General features: G+C 45.9%; 1 long non-coding RNA gene across 1 annotated transcript; it reads right to left on the reverse strand.

Moving 5' to 3' along the window:
- Nucleotides 1-11,968: 11,968 nt before the first annotated feature.
- Nucleotides 11,969-13,611, reverse strand: LOC123155596 (uncharacterized). The gene is made up of 3 exons (XR_006477522.1): nucleotides 13,475-13,611; nucleotides 13,188-13,341; nucleotides 11,969-12,411 (listed from the first exon to the last, which is right to left on the reverse strand). It is a non-coding gene; the product is annotated as an uncharacterized lncRNA (long non-coding RNA).
- Nucleotides 13,612-16,518: the final 2,907 nt, after the last annotated feature.

The raw sequence follows: 16,518 nt of genomic DNA on the forward strand, positions 1-16,518 counted from the left end.
GTGGAGGAATAATTATTTTGCGCGTAATAAGGAGGCATTTCCTTGCGTGCGGCCGTGGACCTAGTTGTCGGCCTCTCCACGTATAGTCCACTTCAGATGCATGTTGGTCGTTGACCATGTTGACCAGGCCGCACCGAGAGCACCAGGGCGGTGGACGACGGCGAGGCCTAGGAAGGGAACGACACGGAGGCAGGGAAGACTCGGCAGTTGTTTCACACACAGAGGGGAGTACGACTGTACGAGGGTTTACTGGTTCGTCTGCTGTCACCGGAGAATAAAAACAGGTGTGGGTGAGTAGAGGGATCGCTAGGCCAATGATGGGAGTATGGTGGGGCGGTGAGGCCTGTGCGGCAGCATAGCCGGCCACAGTGAGGAGGGAGCAGGCAGTCCCGCCGGCGCTTGTTTGAGCGGCTGGAGCAGCAAGAGCAGAGATTGAAGAAGCACGACGGTCGTTGGATGGACATCGTACGGTCACTGGAGCTAGAATCTTTCATATTGTCTAAGTTGACCAAGCCCTCGTCCCCATCAACTTAGTAGACCCACAAGTCAGCCTACCACCATGGTGGGTCCCATCTAGCAGGGGGAGTATTCATTTTTTTGTGCGTAATAAGGAGGCACTTCCAGTGGGTCCGAGCTGATAGCGGGGGGAATGTTTTTTTCGCAAAATACGGTGGTCCGTCCGGTGGGTCCCAGCAGTCAAGGGGAAACATTTTTTTCGCGAAATACGGTGGCCCATCCAGTGGGTCCCAGCAGTCAGGGGGAAATGTTCTTTTCGTGAAATATCGGTGGCCCGTCCGGTGGGTCCCTGCTATCATGTGGAGGAATAATTATTTTGCGCGTAATAAGGAGGCACTACCTTGCGGCTGCCATGGACCCAGCTGTCAGCCTCTCCACGTACAGTAATCTTTCGATGGAAGTTGGTCGTTGACCACATTGACCACGCCGCACCGAGAGCACCACGGCGGTGGACGACGGTGAGGCCTAGGAAGGGGATGACGCATAGCCGGGGAAGACGTGGCAGTGGATGCCCACGCGGAGAGGAGTACGAGGGTTCACTGGTTCGGCTGTGGTGTGAGGCTGTCGTGGCCGCAGAATAACAAGGGGAGTGGGTGAGTGGAGGGATGGCCTGGCCAGCGGTGGGAGTAGTATGGAGGCGGTGAGGCCTCAACGGCAGCACAGCCGGCCACGGGAGGCAGGAGCATGCGGCACGACCGATGCTGCTTTGGGCGGCTGGAGCGAGAAGACCAGAGGTTGAAGATGCACTACGACCCTTGGATGGACTTCATTGACCACGCCGCGCCGAGAGCACCAAGGCGATGGACGACGGTGAGGCCTACGAAGGGAACGACATGGAGCCGGGGAAGACATGGCAGTGGCTGCCCACGCGGTGGAGAGTACGAGGGTTGACTGGTTTGGTTGCCATCGCCGGAAAATAACAGGAGGTGTGGGTGAGTAGAGGGATAGACAGGCCAGGGATGCGAGTATGATGGGGCCGTGAGGCCTGCCCGGCAGCACAACCGGCCACGGGAGGCGAGAGCAAGCGGTTCCGACGGCGCTGGTTGGGCGGCTGGGGCAGGAAGATCAGGGACTGAAGAAGCATGATTGCCATTAGATTGACATCTAACGGTCTGACGCTGGTAGAGTCGATTGTTGACTAAGTTTCTTTTTTGAGAAACCTTGTGTACGCATGAACTTAGTAGGCCCACAAGTCAGCCTCCAAATCTGTGGCAGACAACATAAAGCCCATTTGCTATTTTTTATAATTTGCAGCCCATTTGCTAATTCTTAAGTAATTTATTACAACCCATTTTCTTCCCAGGACCACGGTCAAAAAGTTCAACCTTATTTTGCATATTTCGGTGGAGTCCGAACTGTTGTAATCCCGAAATGATAAACATTTTTTTAAGAACTTATTGATTTGCCAAAAAAACCGTTTTGTTTTTGTAAGCAAATAAGACATGGGACAATTGAGTTGGTTTAAGGGAAAACCAGTTGTAAGAAAATCAGCGTTGGGTGGGAAAAAACAACAAAAATAAGGATGTAAATATGAAAAGGGAATTTTATGTGTTTTCAATATAATGATACGTGTATATGAACTAGTAAAACTATAGGTCAAGATTAGAAAATGGATGTAGGACATGCGTTTCAAGAGGAAAATAGAACTGGGTTGTGTGTTTGATTCAGTAAAAAAACTGCATGCGAATATTGTAATACAAAATATAACTAACACTGGCGAGCCAAAGGCCAGTAGATACCTGTTGGATCTTTGTGCCTCTGTTGTCGTCATGGGCTGGGCCTGTTAAAAACAAAACCAACCCTGGGCAGTCTACAGCCTGGTTGAAACTTGCTCGACCTGAAAAAACAATATACCTGCTCAATAAATGAGAGAATTCTGCAAGTACAGACTGATAATTGGGATGCAGCAGGGATATTGTTTTTTCATCGTGATAATAAGTACATGCACTTGTTTCGAAAAAATTGGAGAACTAGGAATTCGAACGGCAGGTGCTTATGCTACCCATCAAATAAATATTAGGAGCCTGAAAATTCGTTTCGAAACAATTGATTTAGCTTTATATCCACGTCGACCCTAGGCATGATGGTTGGAAGCAAATACAAGTTCATACCAAAAGATCGTTAACAACAATACCAACTTGCGGATGACAAGGTAGTACAACTACCAATACCAAACTAACTTATAATCTTTTTACTCCTGGCCCTACTGTTCATCTGGTAGAAAATCTTGCAGAGGACCAGCTCCCGCTCCTTCTCTTGCTCCAAGTGCCTGAGGTGGTACTGGTGCATCACCCAGTTGGTCCTCTACTAGTCGAAGTTCTTGTTGGTGTGCAGCACCAGAACCTTTTTTGTTGCCCATCTGCCGGCCGTTGACCATCACCGGCAAGGTATTGCCGATCTTTTGCCACATCGCGTCGATGCCACACTCCGACTGTATCTTCCAACGCATCCACGTGCCCCTTTTGAACACCCTGGAATTGCGCTAGAAGAAATGCTTCCTTAGGCCACTCAGTGTGATACCTGCAGTATTTTGGAATACTGGTTTTCGTGTATGTAGTTGGCATTTTCATAACATCTTTGGCATGTTGCAGTCACTTGTTTCACTTTTTATTAACTGTCAAATTGTAATTGCTTCACTAGGTCTGCGTCTAAAAATAAAAATAGAGATATAAACAAAGGAATATGTTTGTGCAAGTAGGCGGCCGATCGGTGTCTTACCTGGAAGTTTCTTAGGTTGGGTGTAGCATATGACGTGCTCGCTGTCGATGGTTGGTATGAACAAATCGATGAGATACTGAAATTTCGCGTTGTCAGCACTCACTTTGGCCTCAAGGTGCTCGATTAGCTCCTGATCCATGGGATCGAACTTGACGCTAGCCGGCAGCACCGGCCAATCCTTCTTCGACTTGCATCGGTAATTCCAGTTATATGGTACTCAATGTATGATCAATCGACTGTTTTAAGTGAAATATGAAAGATTTCGACAGATAAGTGGTACTCCAAATCGGAAGTCCAGAATACTGAACATGCCGTTGGGATTCTTGTGTCACCTCACGCGCAGCGTGTTGTCACGTCAATTCAATGTGTGGACATGATGAATAATTTGACCGACGTATACTAGTACTGGTACTGTACTACTTACTAGTCGTATTTAGTGTCACAATTTATACATAGGTTTAACTAACAAGTACGCACTTGAAGCCTAACTGATATATATATATATGGCTTCTGCACAACATCTCCATCATCAATATCAGTACATCCTACGCAGGTGAGTTAGGATGCACTTGATCTCAGGAAGGTATCTATCCTTCAAACCAGAGGAGTGCTTCAAACTAACAACAGTACATAATATCCAACAAAAGACGGTCATGCTACAGCAGCAGAATACATGGCTCAGCCTAGATATCAGCATGAATCAAGTTGTGCATATTTGCTATTGGCATGAACCACATTGCCGCATGTCGGGTTTGCAAAAGCCATCCATCGCATGGAAGCTTGATGCCTTTCACACACTAAAGATTATCTGGCAACAAGCTGTGTCGACGAATCTCTAGATATGGTGATTCATGAAACCCATGGTATGATGTGTAAACATAGTCCCCCCTCACGAATGGAAGTTACATAGCACGGTAATCATCGTCGGTGATATGATCGATGATTGGTTAGATGATCGGATAATTGAGCCCGAGGAACAAGGAGTGGTTGCCGAGGCTGTGAACCCGCCTCCTGTTGAATACGCCTGGCCCAACGGAGCTGGGATATTTCTCGAACACGAAGCAGCCATAGCCATCAATGTCACAAACGTCCCATGCATTGTACTGAATGTGGTTTGATGTAATGGTTTGGTCAATTTGGTACGTGCGAATGAGCATCAAATGACCGCCGTCAGCTGAACAAGCAATAAACCACCACTCATCGGCTGGTATGATTCCAGGTCCTGGAATCATGAAGGCCAGTGCATTTGCGTCTGCTGCAACAATTCAAACTGAAGACCAGAAGGACAAAAATAAACAATCATATTCAGAGTATGTGTGAAATCTATTATATAATTAAAACGATAGAAAACCAACGGTGATGATTTGGCACTATAAAACCTAAGGTGTATCAACGGCGAAGATCTAAAACAGCTTTTTTTGAAAAAAAATCTAAACAGGTTGATACTAGGAAAGTGCACACGGACGTGTACTATTGCACCTGGAAAAAAACTGAAACAGACTTATACTATTGCATGTAATATTAGGCAAGTGTACACGGACATATAATATTGCACGTGGAGGACTCTGAAACGGATTGCTATTAGTCAAGGATACGGTCGTTACTATTGCAAATAGAATAATTTACAGTGGACATTCGTCCGTATAGAATTCAAACTCAGCAACCTTTGACTAATATAAAGGTTGGGGCAAACACCCCTGACGGAATAATAGACGCCAGAACACCCATTGAAGGGAGATCCACACAACAACCTATCCACACAAATCGAAGGGGAGACATACGTCCGGACGCCCAACACATCAAAGGACGGAAGAAGAAACGACAGAAACATCAAGTTTGGGTAATATATATGGCTTAAATCTTGAGGTCTGTCTACATCTTTCCATCCCTACATGTCTCTGCAACCTCCTTTTGAACACCTTGTTTTCCTGTTCATTAACCATTAGTTAGAACACTTCTTTCTAACCAAATTTCATTATTGCATTACCATATGAACCACTCCTTCTAAAATTGTTTTGAAGGCAACGTCTCTATGGCGTACACGATGTTGAGTGAGTTAACCACAGGAGGACAAACATGGAATATTAAAGCCAAAGTAATGAGAATGTGGGACTCAATCAATCCTTCGACTGATGAACTTATAAGCATCGATATGATCTTGATGGATGAGCAGGTATTTTCTTCACATAATGAACAGTGGGGATTGTTTTATTGTTAAAATTACTACTAAGATTTTTCTTTCCTTAAATTTTGAAGGGCCATACAGTTCATGCTCCTATTTGGAAGAATCTAATAGACACTTACAGATCAAAGATCAACGAGGGTTCTATATATGCTTTTAGCAATTTTAAAGTTGTAGATTCAACAAAATATCGACCAGTCAGCAATGAAATTAAAATTACTTTCTTATACAACACAAAATTAAAGGATATGAAAGGTTCATCGGATAATTTTCCAGATTACTACTTTGAGTTTGCTAGCAAAGATACCCTACAAGAACGTCTAGAAAAAGACCAACAATGCTCAGGTATGTTGATAGTCATATTCTTACTTCCAAGTGGACAATTCAAATTTGATGTCATTTCTTGGTATTAAAACGATAGAAAATCAACGGTGATGATTTGGCACTATAAAAGCTAAGGTGTATCAATGACGAAGATCTAAAACAGGTTTTTTTGAGAAAAAATCTAAACGGGTTGATATTAGGAAAGTGCACACGGACGTGTACTATTGCACCTGGAAAAAAAACTGAAACATACTTATACTATTGCACTTAATATTAGGCATGTGTACACGGACATATAATATTGCATGTGGAGGACTCTGCAATGGATTGCTATTAGTCAAGGATACGGTCGTTACTATTGCAAATAGAATAATTTACAGCGGACAGTCGTCCGTACAGAATTCAAACTCAGCAACCTTTGACTAATATAAATGTCAGGGGTTGGGTACGACATATGCCAAAGGATGGCTTATCAGGGTGGGAGCGAGTAGAATGTCGCCGGTGCCTGGAAGTGGGATGAGGCGAAGACATGCTCGCCGGCGAAACTTACCCAGCTTCAGGGCTCTCCTAGGAGATAACACCCCTACTGCTGCTCTGCGGGGTCTCCGCATGATCACTAAGGCAAAGTGACTACAATGGTACTCCTGGAGCTGTTTCGGGAGGCAGGAGAGGGCAAGGCTAGCTCTCTCCTCCCTGTGCTATCTGGTCTATCTCTATCTAGGTCCCAACCCTTTGCATGGGTGCCCCGGGGGGTTTATATAGGCCTACCCCGGCCCCCGGGGGTACAATAGTAATCCGGCTGGGCGCGGGTCCCAGCCGTCCGTCTCTCAGGCCGCCGCCTTCCCCGCCAGCTTCTGGGGCCCACCGACTGGTGGGTCCCACGGACAGGCTTGATACTGTAGCAGCACTCTTGATGACGCAGGCTTGGTCATTGGGTCGTGGCAACAGTGCCGCCGTCTATCGGCGATCACTGTCGCCATTCCCCATCCTATCTGGTTAATGGCTCGTGGGGCCCTGGGGAGGAGTCGGCCGACTCCTGGGGGGCCGACTCCCACAGGTCCATCTTCGGGGTGCCCAGGCCGCCTTCGGCCCGCCCACTGACAGGCGGCCCCGCCGTCATCGGGCCATACAGGCCGGCATCATGGGCACAGTGCGTGGCGCACTGTAGCTAAGGTCAGGGCAGGCATGGCAACAGTGCCGCCCCTCGCCAGAGATCTTCCAGCGATACGGCTCACTGTAGCCATGCCGGCCCTTCGTAAGCAGGGGGGAACGGCCACGCCGTGACCATACCCCACGTCGTACTTCGGGACGAGGGAGGAGTCATGGGCCGACTCTCCATAGTCGGCCTCTCTGGAGGTTGCCAGCTCGGAGTCGGCTTGTCTCGGAGTCGCTGTCTGGGACTCGGCTTGTCTTGGAGTCGCTCTTGGGACTCGGCTCGAGGGGCGCGGCCTGCCCCGATGTCTTGAAAGGTCCTGGGACTCGGGTCAGCCTACCCGTGGCCCAATACTCCGACAGTAGTCCCCGAAGCTGGTGAAGCCCTGCGGACGCTGCATTGTGGGGCTTCAATAGTTTCATCCTTCCCGGAGCGGACTCTGGAACTCGGCTGCCATCTTCCCTTGGGCCGACTGCCGAGAGTCGGATGTTTTAGCGAAGAGCCGCGCTCGAAAGTCGCGGCGGGAAACCAGGCGGCGTGCCTGATACGCTTCCCCGCAGCCATCGGGGCGGTCCTATCGCGTGGCGCCACATGCAGAGGATAGTCTGCCTGCCCACGCGCGCGACGGTACGTGCCGTCAGGTGGGGCCCGCCACTACCATGCCTCGGCATACGAACAGGTCCACTACGGCCGTGGATGGTTAGTTTTCCCTCGTCGTTACTGCGTGCAGTAACTTCGTGGGGTATATCGTGGGGCGGCGTGGGGGCATCGTGCGCAGTTAATCCCACACCCGCCCCCTCGGCTTCTCAGCCCATAGGGCTATAAGTAGGCGGGGGGAGCGGAGCGGCACAGCACGCGCGCCCTTCTCCCCCGCTCCCCCGCTTAGTCTTGCCTTCTGTCCTTCCTGCCTCCGCCGTTGAGCAAGAGCATTCCACACCACGGCGATGAGCTCCTCCTCCGCCGCGGCTCCCGCCGTGCGCTCCCGCGTATGGGACGGCTCAGAGGTAGAAGAGGAACACATCGAGTTCCTCCGCCGGACACGCCATCTCCCCAGCGCGGACCTCGTGTGCGCCCGCGCCGCGCCGGAGGGAGAGATCCGGCCGGCGCCGGAGGAGGGCGAGTGGGTCATCTTCCGCTCGCACCTCATGCGCGGCCTGGGGCTGCCGGCGAGCGGTTTCTTCCGCTCGTTCTTGGAGTTCCACAGCCTTCAACCGCACCACCTCACTCCGAATACGGTGGTGTTGCTCTCCGCCTTCGCCACTCTGTGCGAAGGTTTCCTCGGCGTTCTCCCCACCATCGAGCTATGGGGAGAATTCTTCTCTTCTAAGCTCGGCACGCACATCGCCGGTGTGCCAGCTCAATGCGGCGCCTTCATCGCAATGCGGCGCTCGACGGCCGACAACCCCTTTCCTCCCATCACGCTGATCAAGTCGGTGAAGATGTGGCAGCGCTCATATTTCTACGTGAAGAACCTCGCCTCCGACGGCGACTGGGTCAACCTGCCGCCTTACAGCGCCGTCCCCCTAACTGGGAGGCTTCCCAGCTGGTCTCACCCAGTCAAGACGCTGACTCCCGCCGGAGCCGCCTCCGCATGCGACGCTGCAGCACACCGCGTCGTCACCTGCTACGGCTCGTTCCTGGCTCGGCCTCGCCGGGATGGGGGAGGGGGGGGTCCCGACCCCCCTCCCCCCCGGCCCGGCCTCACGCTAACGCGGCAGTGCGTCGTTTGACAGGCGCAGTGCGGTTATTCTGTTTCCCCCCCACCCCATGCACCCACACCCCTAAGATAGATAATGGGGCAAGTCATGTTACGGACTCGCCTCCGCATGCGACGCCGCGGCATGCCGCATCATCGCCTGCTACGGCTCGTTCCTGGCTCGGCCTCACCGGGATGGGGGAGGGGATCGGGACCCCCCCTCCCTCCCGGCTCGGCCTCGCGCTAATGCGGCAGTGCGCTTGTTTGATAGACGCAGTGCGGTTATTATGTCCCCCCCCCACCCCCCACCCCATGCACCCACACCCTCTAAGATAGATAATGGGGCAAAGTCCATACAAGGAAGATGTGTCAGTACAACTATGCCCCTCGGTACGGTTCGGTGCGGGGCAAGTCATGCCCCTCAGTACTATATTCAAACAAACAAAAAAAAGAAAAAAGAAAAAACTTGACAACCCAAGGACAAAAAAGTACTAGTCCAAGTTACTGGTGTAGTCAAGTACTAGATCCAAAACAACAACAAAAAAATTGACCGCCCAAGGACAGGCGCAGGCCCTTGCAATGCTAGATACTTGAACTCGAGCCCGTGGGCGAATCCCTAGTAATCCGCACACCCGCAGGACCTGACGTCCAGGGCCCACAGATCAAGAGAGAGAGAGAGAGAGAGAGAGCGAGCGCCGTGTATAAGCACTCTGGTAAGTGTTCAGAGGAGTTCGACTAGTGAGCCTCGGCTGCGCTTATAAACAAGTCTAGAGCCCCCTCGACTAGCGAGGTGGGACTAAACACATAGCTCATGTGCCCGCCGTGCTGCACAGGCGCGCGGACGAGCTATTGGGCCGAATACAACAACCCAGGCCGATGGGCCAACAAAGTACTTCACCCCATTACAAAAATCCAGTAGATCACGCACGAAAAAAATAAAAAATGAAAATAATTTAAAAAACTCACAAGAAAATCAGTTAATAAACAAAAATATTGTAAAAAGTTCAAACACATCTTAATGGTAAGAAGTAAAAAAAATAAGACTGTAAATAAAAATTTCAGAAACGAATTTACAAAAAAGTTCAACTACTACAACTCATAAGGTTCAAGTACAAAAAAAAGTACTGTGTAGCAAAGATTAATTTTCTTTTATTTTTTAAAATACCAAAACTATCATTATTCATCTATAAAAAAGAAAAATACGTGCTCCAAAATTAATGTAAAAAAGTAAGAAAAAAATATTATACAACAAACAAATTTGATTGGTAATTGACAGCCTAAAATAGATCAGTACTATCATTAACAGAATGTAAGTTCAGCAAACTCAGCAACAAAAATATATTCTAAAAAAATCATCAGCGTATAGCACCGTCTGCGAGTTATGAACATGAAAAATATACCAGACAAAACAAAGGATGCCCATCAGTTCAACTATAGAAATTGTTCCAGTACTAATATAAAGAATGTATAAATAAAACAGTTATAATTGAGCAGAACAATCAGAAAAACATTACATAACTAGTTCCATACCATTCTCATAATACCAATCAATTCAACCATCTCACATGCAAATATTTTAAAAGAAAAAATACTGCAACATAATCAACCACACACAAATCTCACAGCCGACGTCATTTGCCACATTTAAACCTACAGCACATAAATTCTGAACGTCAGAGAGTCATCTTCTCTCAAGAACATAACCATAACCACATCACCATCCTCAAATCTAGACTCAGCCGCAAACTCCTTCCACCCAGTAGTTAGGTTGATGCAACCATCAAAGTCCATGTGGTAGGCAACATCCATCAACTGATACCCATTCTTGTCTGAAGTCTCCATCTTCAGAACACTGGAACTAGGAGCAACAATCCTGATCCTGGGTGACATTTTCTGCAAATGGGCATGGGAGTACAAAACAAAATGAACACCTGACATAACTGAATTTTTACACACATATAGTAACGATTTGCATAACAAACTAAAATGGAAAAAATCTGAACCAAAACAATAACACAAAACTAACTAGACATGTGAACTGACTAAACTGAAAAATATACATAACAATACACCTACAGTAAAAACATCTATTCATAAACAGATCAGGGATTATACAAAAAATGGTTAAAATATTGTTAAGTAATGAACAAATACACACAGAAATCCATACTGTTAAAATCTGACAAAACCAAATTAAAAAAATATAGACAAGCTATTCATAAGACAAAACTGCAGATCCAGTCCATGGGTTTCAAATAGAAACCAACAAGAAAGTAGAAAACAAAACGAATAGAAACACATACCCATGATTCCTTCAAGTCACCATCCGTCAGGCGATAAACATAGGGTGTACGAAACCCATGGTTGCCTCACAGCAAACAAGAAAGTTGCCCACGTCGCTGAGTCTGAGTGAGCTCCAAACCAGACTCGTACACACAGCCGTCAGCTATGCGCGCCATCTTTACCAGGCATCCGCATGAATAATCCTCCATCGAACACACAGGAACAGAGAAAAAGGCAACAAAGAGAAGAGAGAGGAACCTAGATCTGATTCTAGAAGAAGGAAGAAAAGGGAGGGGGAAGATTTGCCCACATACCACACATAGATGGATAGAGTTTATAGTCACGGACACTCGATGATTATAAAAATAATAAATAGGCAGATGGGCAGCCAGCTGGTAGGAAATAGTTATTACACAAGCCATGCAACATTTGACCACAAATCAGTTCAACTTCAGAAAAACAAGCAGTTCAAAGGTGCACATGTCAAACATATGTAGACAAAACAACACATCCAGAGACAAAAACAATGTTGAATTCGTTTAGTCATTCGAACATCTGCTCCCTCGCAACAAAAATCTTAAAAACATAATATTCACTACTTCAGTCATAACGATCAAAGAAACAACGCCATTTTGCCCTAGTGGATGGATGTGGAGCCGTGGCTGCTCTCGCCCTAGCCCAACTAATGATCTGAATATGCTTCCTTCCCCTTCCCTCTGGGAAAAGAAGCTCCAATTCATTGGAGTTGCAAGTATCCATCACCTAACGTGCAAGCCATCTGTTGAACTCTGCCTCCAGTTTCTCCTCAGCAGCACGTCGCACCATCTGCCTGCGCCTACGCCTCCTCCTACTCTGCTCCGCTACTGCAGCCCTCACATCTATGGCGTCCCCCTCCTCCTCTGTAACCTCTCCTAGCTCAGGATCCATCTCCCTTTTCTTTGGTTGCAGCTCGTAGAATGAAAGTGACAGAGGGTGTGGGCTTTATAATCAAATTGCAGAGCCATCGGTGCGGCTCCGATGTCAACACGCAGAAACAAAACTTTGACACGCAGCAGTCCAACTACACATACGGCAGCAATTCAAAACAACACTGAAAAACATGTAACTTAATTACACAGTTTGACCGGATTACAAGAAATCGCAGCTTACAGTCAGCCGCCATACACAACTTCCGCCAACGACAAAATAACATGGGAATCCGCGGTAGAAACAACTCAAAAAAGCAAAATTGACAACGCAAATCTTTTCATACAGTCCTTATATCTATCCCTGCAACACCAATTCGAAAGTAAAACAACAGAAAAAGAAGAACAGATTTCCATGGCGGGCATGGAAAATGACCAAGAACACCAAAACTTGTAAACATAAATTACGGATGAAAATAATCTAAAAAAACATCCAGCTGAGCGCGCGCACGTGCGGAATCCTTTACATGTCTCCTCTAGCAACGAATGGCCAGCAGCATCGCGCCGGAGAACGACCGGAAGCTCGACGTTGCATCCCCTGTTTCCGTCCGTTGTGCACGCAGGAAGATCAGTTCTGGTTGAAAAACACGTCAGTCCAACCTGTGAACCACGTCAGTTCAAGTAGGGTAACAGAATAATATTCTGTTACGCATAACAGAATAGCCCAGATGTATGTATATATATATATGTTTGATCTTTTTGTAAAATGTTAAATTTAAAATTAGTTATTTATCCTTGAATATTTGAAACACAAAAAATATCCTAGCAGATGAAGCAATGAAATCACCAATGGATTCCACCTACAATAAGCTTTTCGTAATCTCCCACATTATAGCCATGACCCACAACTAAAATATATTCACGGTCAATCTCAAAATCCAAATCTTTTAAAAACGTTCTATAGAAAGTTCACCGATTAATTCCCCTAAATAGCCATTACTAATCTCTCACAATCTAACACTCACATCTGTCTCATGAATAGTTTCCGATTCCCCAAATCTCCTCAATTTGTCTCTCTAAAAACATAGGCATTAGACTCCTCGAGCGAATAAATCTATGCGTACATATGGATCTTTAATCTTTCAATAAAATATATAAATTTCTGTTCATCAGTTCTGTATCTAATCTCCTCAATTTGTCTCTCTAAAAACATAGGCATTAGCCTCCTCGAGCGAATAAATGTATGCGTACATATGGATCTTTAATCTTTCAATAAAATATATAAATTTCTGTTCATCAGTTCTATATCCGTGAACTAACTCTATCATGTTTGTACACATAAGTTCTTTCTACATTAATATTTCTATAAACTTAGAAGTAATTTCTGAGAGCAAAAAATACAGATTGTACCTTTTTCATTTGGCAATGGATATCAGCTCTACTGAATATACCATTATCTCTCTCATACCGCATACTTCCAGAAGATCATGATACCAACTCTAATCCCTCTAATGAATAGTCCCCAATTCTCAATCTCTTCTGTATCAGATCCAAGAAAAAGTTCCTGCGGCACAGAGATTTAAATATCTTCATTACTAAATCTTGAGTGTGGTTGTGGCATGGAGATTTTACCCAACAATTTCTAATCTGGGATGACATTTACCTCATGTGAGATTCACGGAAATTAGGGATTTTACCTGTGAAGGGCTGAAGGGTCCCTCAAATCCATTCGGAAAAAGAGATCGGGAGAGACGCTGCGGCATACATCTTCCATCCGCTAAAGCTATGGTTGGTGGCGGTACGCAGCCGAGCCAGCGACGAGCGCATGCGCCGGTGCTGCCACTGAGAAGCAGGGAAAAGAGCTGCGCTAGAGGCCTTCTTGGTTCGACCATTTAAAAAATTAAGGTTGTGGTAAAAAAATGAACAAAAGGAGCACCGTTTCTTGACGATATTTTGGTCCAGTATATTTCTAGACGATATTTTGGTCCAGTCTAAGAATAGAGTACGCATGGAATCAACTTCACACATAGCCGTATAGTTTACGTCTAAGCTTCTATTCGCTCCGTTCCTAAATATAAATCTTTTTAAAAATTCCAATATAAACTACAAGCGGAGCAAAATAAGTGAATGTACACTTTAAGATATGTCTATATACATCTGTATATAGTCCGTAATGAAATCTCTAAAAAAAACTTATATTTAGAAACAGAGGGAGTAAAAGACAGTCACAAAAAAATTAAATCGATCATGCATAATTTTAATGAAATGAACAAAATGAATACATAAATAGAAAGGGCATTACCTTTAAATATTTTTTATGTTAGCTAAATGGTCCAATTCTGAATTCTATATAAAAATATATTTTTTAACACAATACAGATGCAAACACTCATACGTGCACACATACACTCACTCCTATGAAGACAGGCAAAAACACCATATTAGTGGATTAAAGAGACTAAGTCGGCTCATCAGCAATAGTGTCAAGTCAAGGATTTGAATGCCGATAAGCTAGGAATACCACTGTACTCCTAACTATATAACCATAGGCTGGTTTGCAACAAAAAAACACAATACTTAATACCTTCTAACACACACTCACAAATACAATAAAAATCTTTTAAAATAAATCTATCATATATAATTTACATATAATGGAAAAAATTAGCACATACAAAGAAAAAATAATTTCATGCTAAAATATTTAATGAATGCTAAAATATAACATCATAATGTCAAATGCACAAATAAAGTCAAAAGTCCAAGCCAATATAATCATAAATAAATAGTCTAGTCGCGCAAATGCGCGGGTAGCTCCGCTAGTTAAGATTATTATAACAGTGACACATATCATAGACAGAGCATTGCAATGCCGTGGTCATAATCATACCCCAAGTTAAAAAAATAAGCCAATGGCTTTTATATTCTAGTAATATGTCATGGTTCAAACATCATGTAACAATGAGAGGAAAACAGTTATGACAACGCCTACTCATATTCTACCATAGCACTTACTACTACTGTTCTCATATCAACTCTAAGCAATAACATGCGTTGTTATAAAAATCTTGTAAACGAGAGTAACATATAGCAATCATGATGTTATGCTCATAATATGTATTCTAACAATCATTAGATGCCAATTGTTCTCACATCAACTCTAACAATAACATGTGTGGTCATAAAAATCTAGAAAATGAGAGGGACATATAGCAATGATGTGGTTATAGACATGCTATGTATTCTAAATTTGTAACAAATGAACATGCAGTCGTATTCATAAGGTAAAGATGAGATTCGATAGAACAATTACACGACGATAGATTCCACCAGTATAGGCAGCCAATCTGTGCGTCGACCGCGTAAACGATGCGATCATGCACTATAGCATCAGACAGAAATGTTGCCTCAACAGGATTGATGATGAGCCATAACCATGTATGGCAGCCGGATTCCAGATAGACTAATCCCATGTTGAACAAGGCAATGAGCTTGTAATCCATGTAGTCTTCTGATGGTGTGGGCACTTCGCAGATTACAACTTTCTGCAAACAGAGGTCGAGCTAAAAGCTTGAAGCGTCTCGTGCGTAGTAGGCAGGAGTGTCCGGTGGGCCGCGAGGCTCGATGGCGGCGGTATCCAATGATGGAAGGGTGATCTCTCGCTGGGTGTAGATATCCACAAGACGCCACAGACTATCGGAGTGGTGGATAAGGGCGATCCAGTTGGCTTTCATGCCCACCCAGTAGTGGCCGCGCATGAAGGACAGGTGGACAGGTCGCATGTCAAGGGGCACCACGGCAACCTTCGTAGGATCATCAAGTCGGTGTCTGGGCCACCTGCGAGGATCGGGCATCAGCAAGCAGGGTGTCTTGAAAAGAGTTGGCCGGTTGCAGACGAGTAGATGGTACAAAGACACCAAGCATGCGGCCAGACGGACGGTGCTGAGTAGGTCCATACGACTACAGATCTGCTCCAAGAGAACATCGGGGAGGGAATTCCAATCGCGGCTTTGCGTGTCAGTCGGTTCTGCCATTGGGGTTTTCGGTGCCTGCGAGCCAGCGGGAAAGTGGATTCGGGCGGGCGAGTGAAGAAGCTTCTCCTCGTGTGGCCGAGCAGTGAGCGGGGGGGATATGGTACGCGCGAGCTACCAAGAAAGATGGCGCGGGCAGGTGAGCAGTGAGCGGGGGTAAATGGTGTGGGGCAGACGATGGGGAAGAGAGGAGGAAGAAGAGTGGAAGACGGGGAAGATAGTGCATTAAAGCTAAATTCTACTAGTACTACTACCAGGATATACCGTCCTTCGGAGTGTAAATAGTTACACCGATGACATGTGGGTCTACCACAAGAGGTCCCATATGTTAGTTAGTGGAGGACAGAGGTGCGTAGGCGTATTTGCGAAAGCGTGCTCTACTGGCAAACAAGATGGCAGTACTGGGTAAGGCTGATTTAGTAACACCAACACGCTGGTTCAGCTTATTAATTATGTGTCCCATCTGCTGCAGCGTGTATTGTCACTTCAATGCGAAGACTAGTTGAATAGTAATCTCTGACCGAGATGGGGAATAATGGATCGCGAGGACTTCCTTTCTACAGTATCCCTATGCCTCTACGCCCACTTCACTCATTTTGCTCCGTACCTAGTCACTTGTTGAAATCTGTAGAAAGACAAATACTCCATATTTGGGAACAGAGGGAGGCTTTTACTCCGTATTTGGGAACAGAGGGAGTATCACCGTATGG

The sequence above is a fragment of the Triticum aestivum genome, chromosome 7B (assembly GCF_018294505.1).
Source record: "Triticum aestivum cultivar Chinese Spring chromosome 7B, IWGSC CS RefSeq v2.1, whole genome shotgun sequence".
Lineage (NCBI taxonomy): Eukaryota > Viridiplantae > Streptophyta > Magnoliopsida > Poales > Poaceae > Triticum > Triticum aestivum.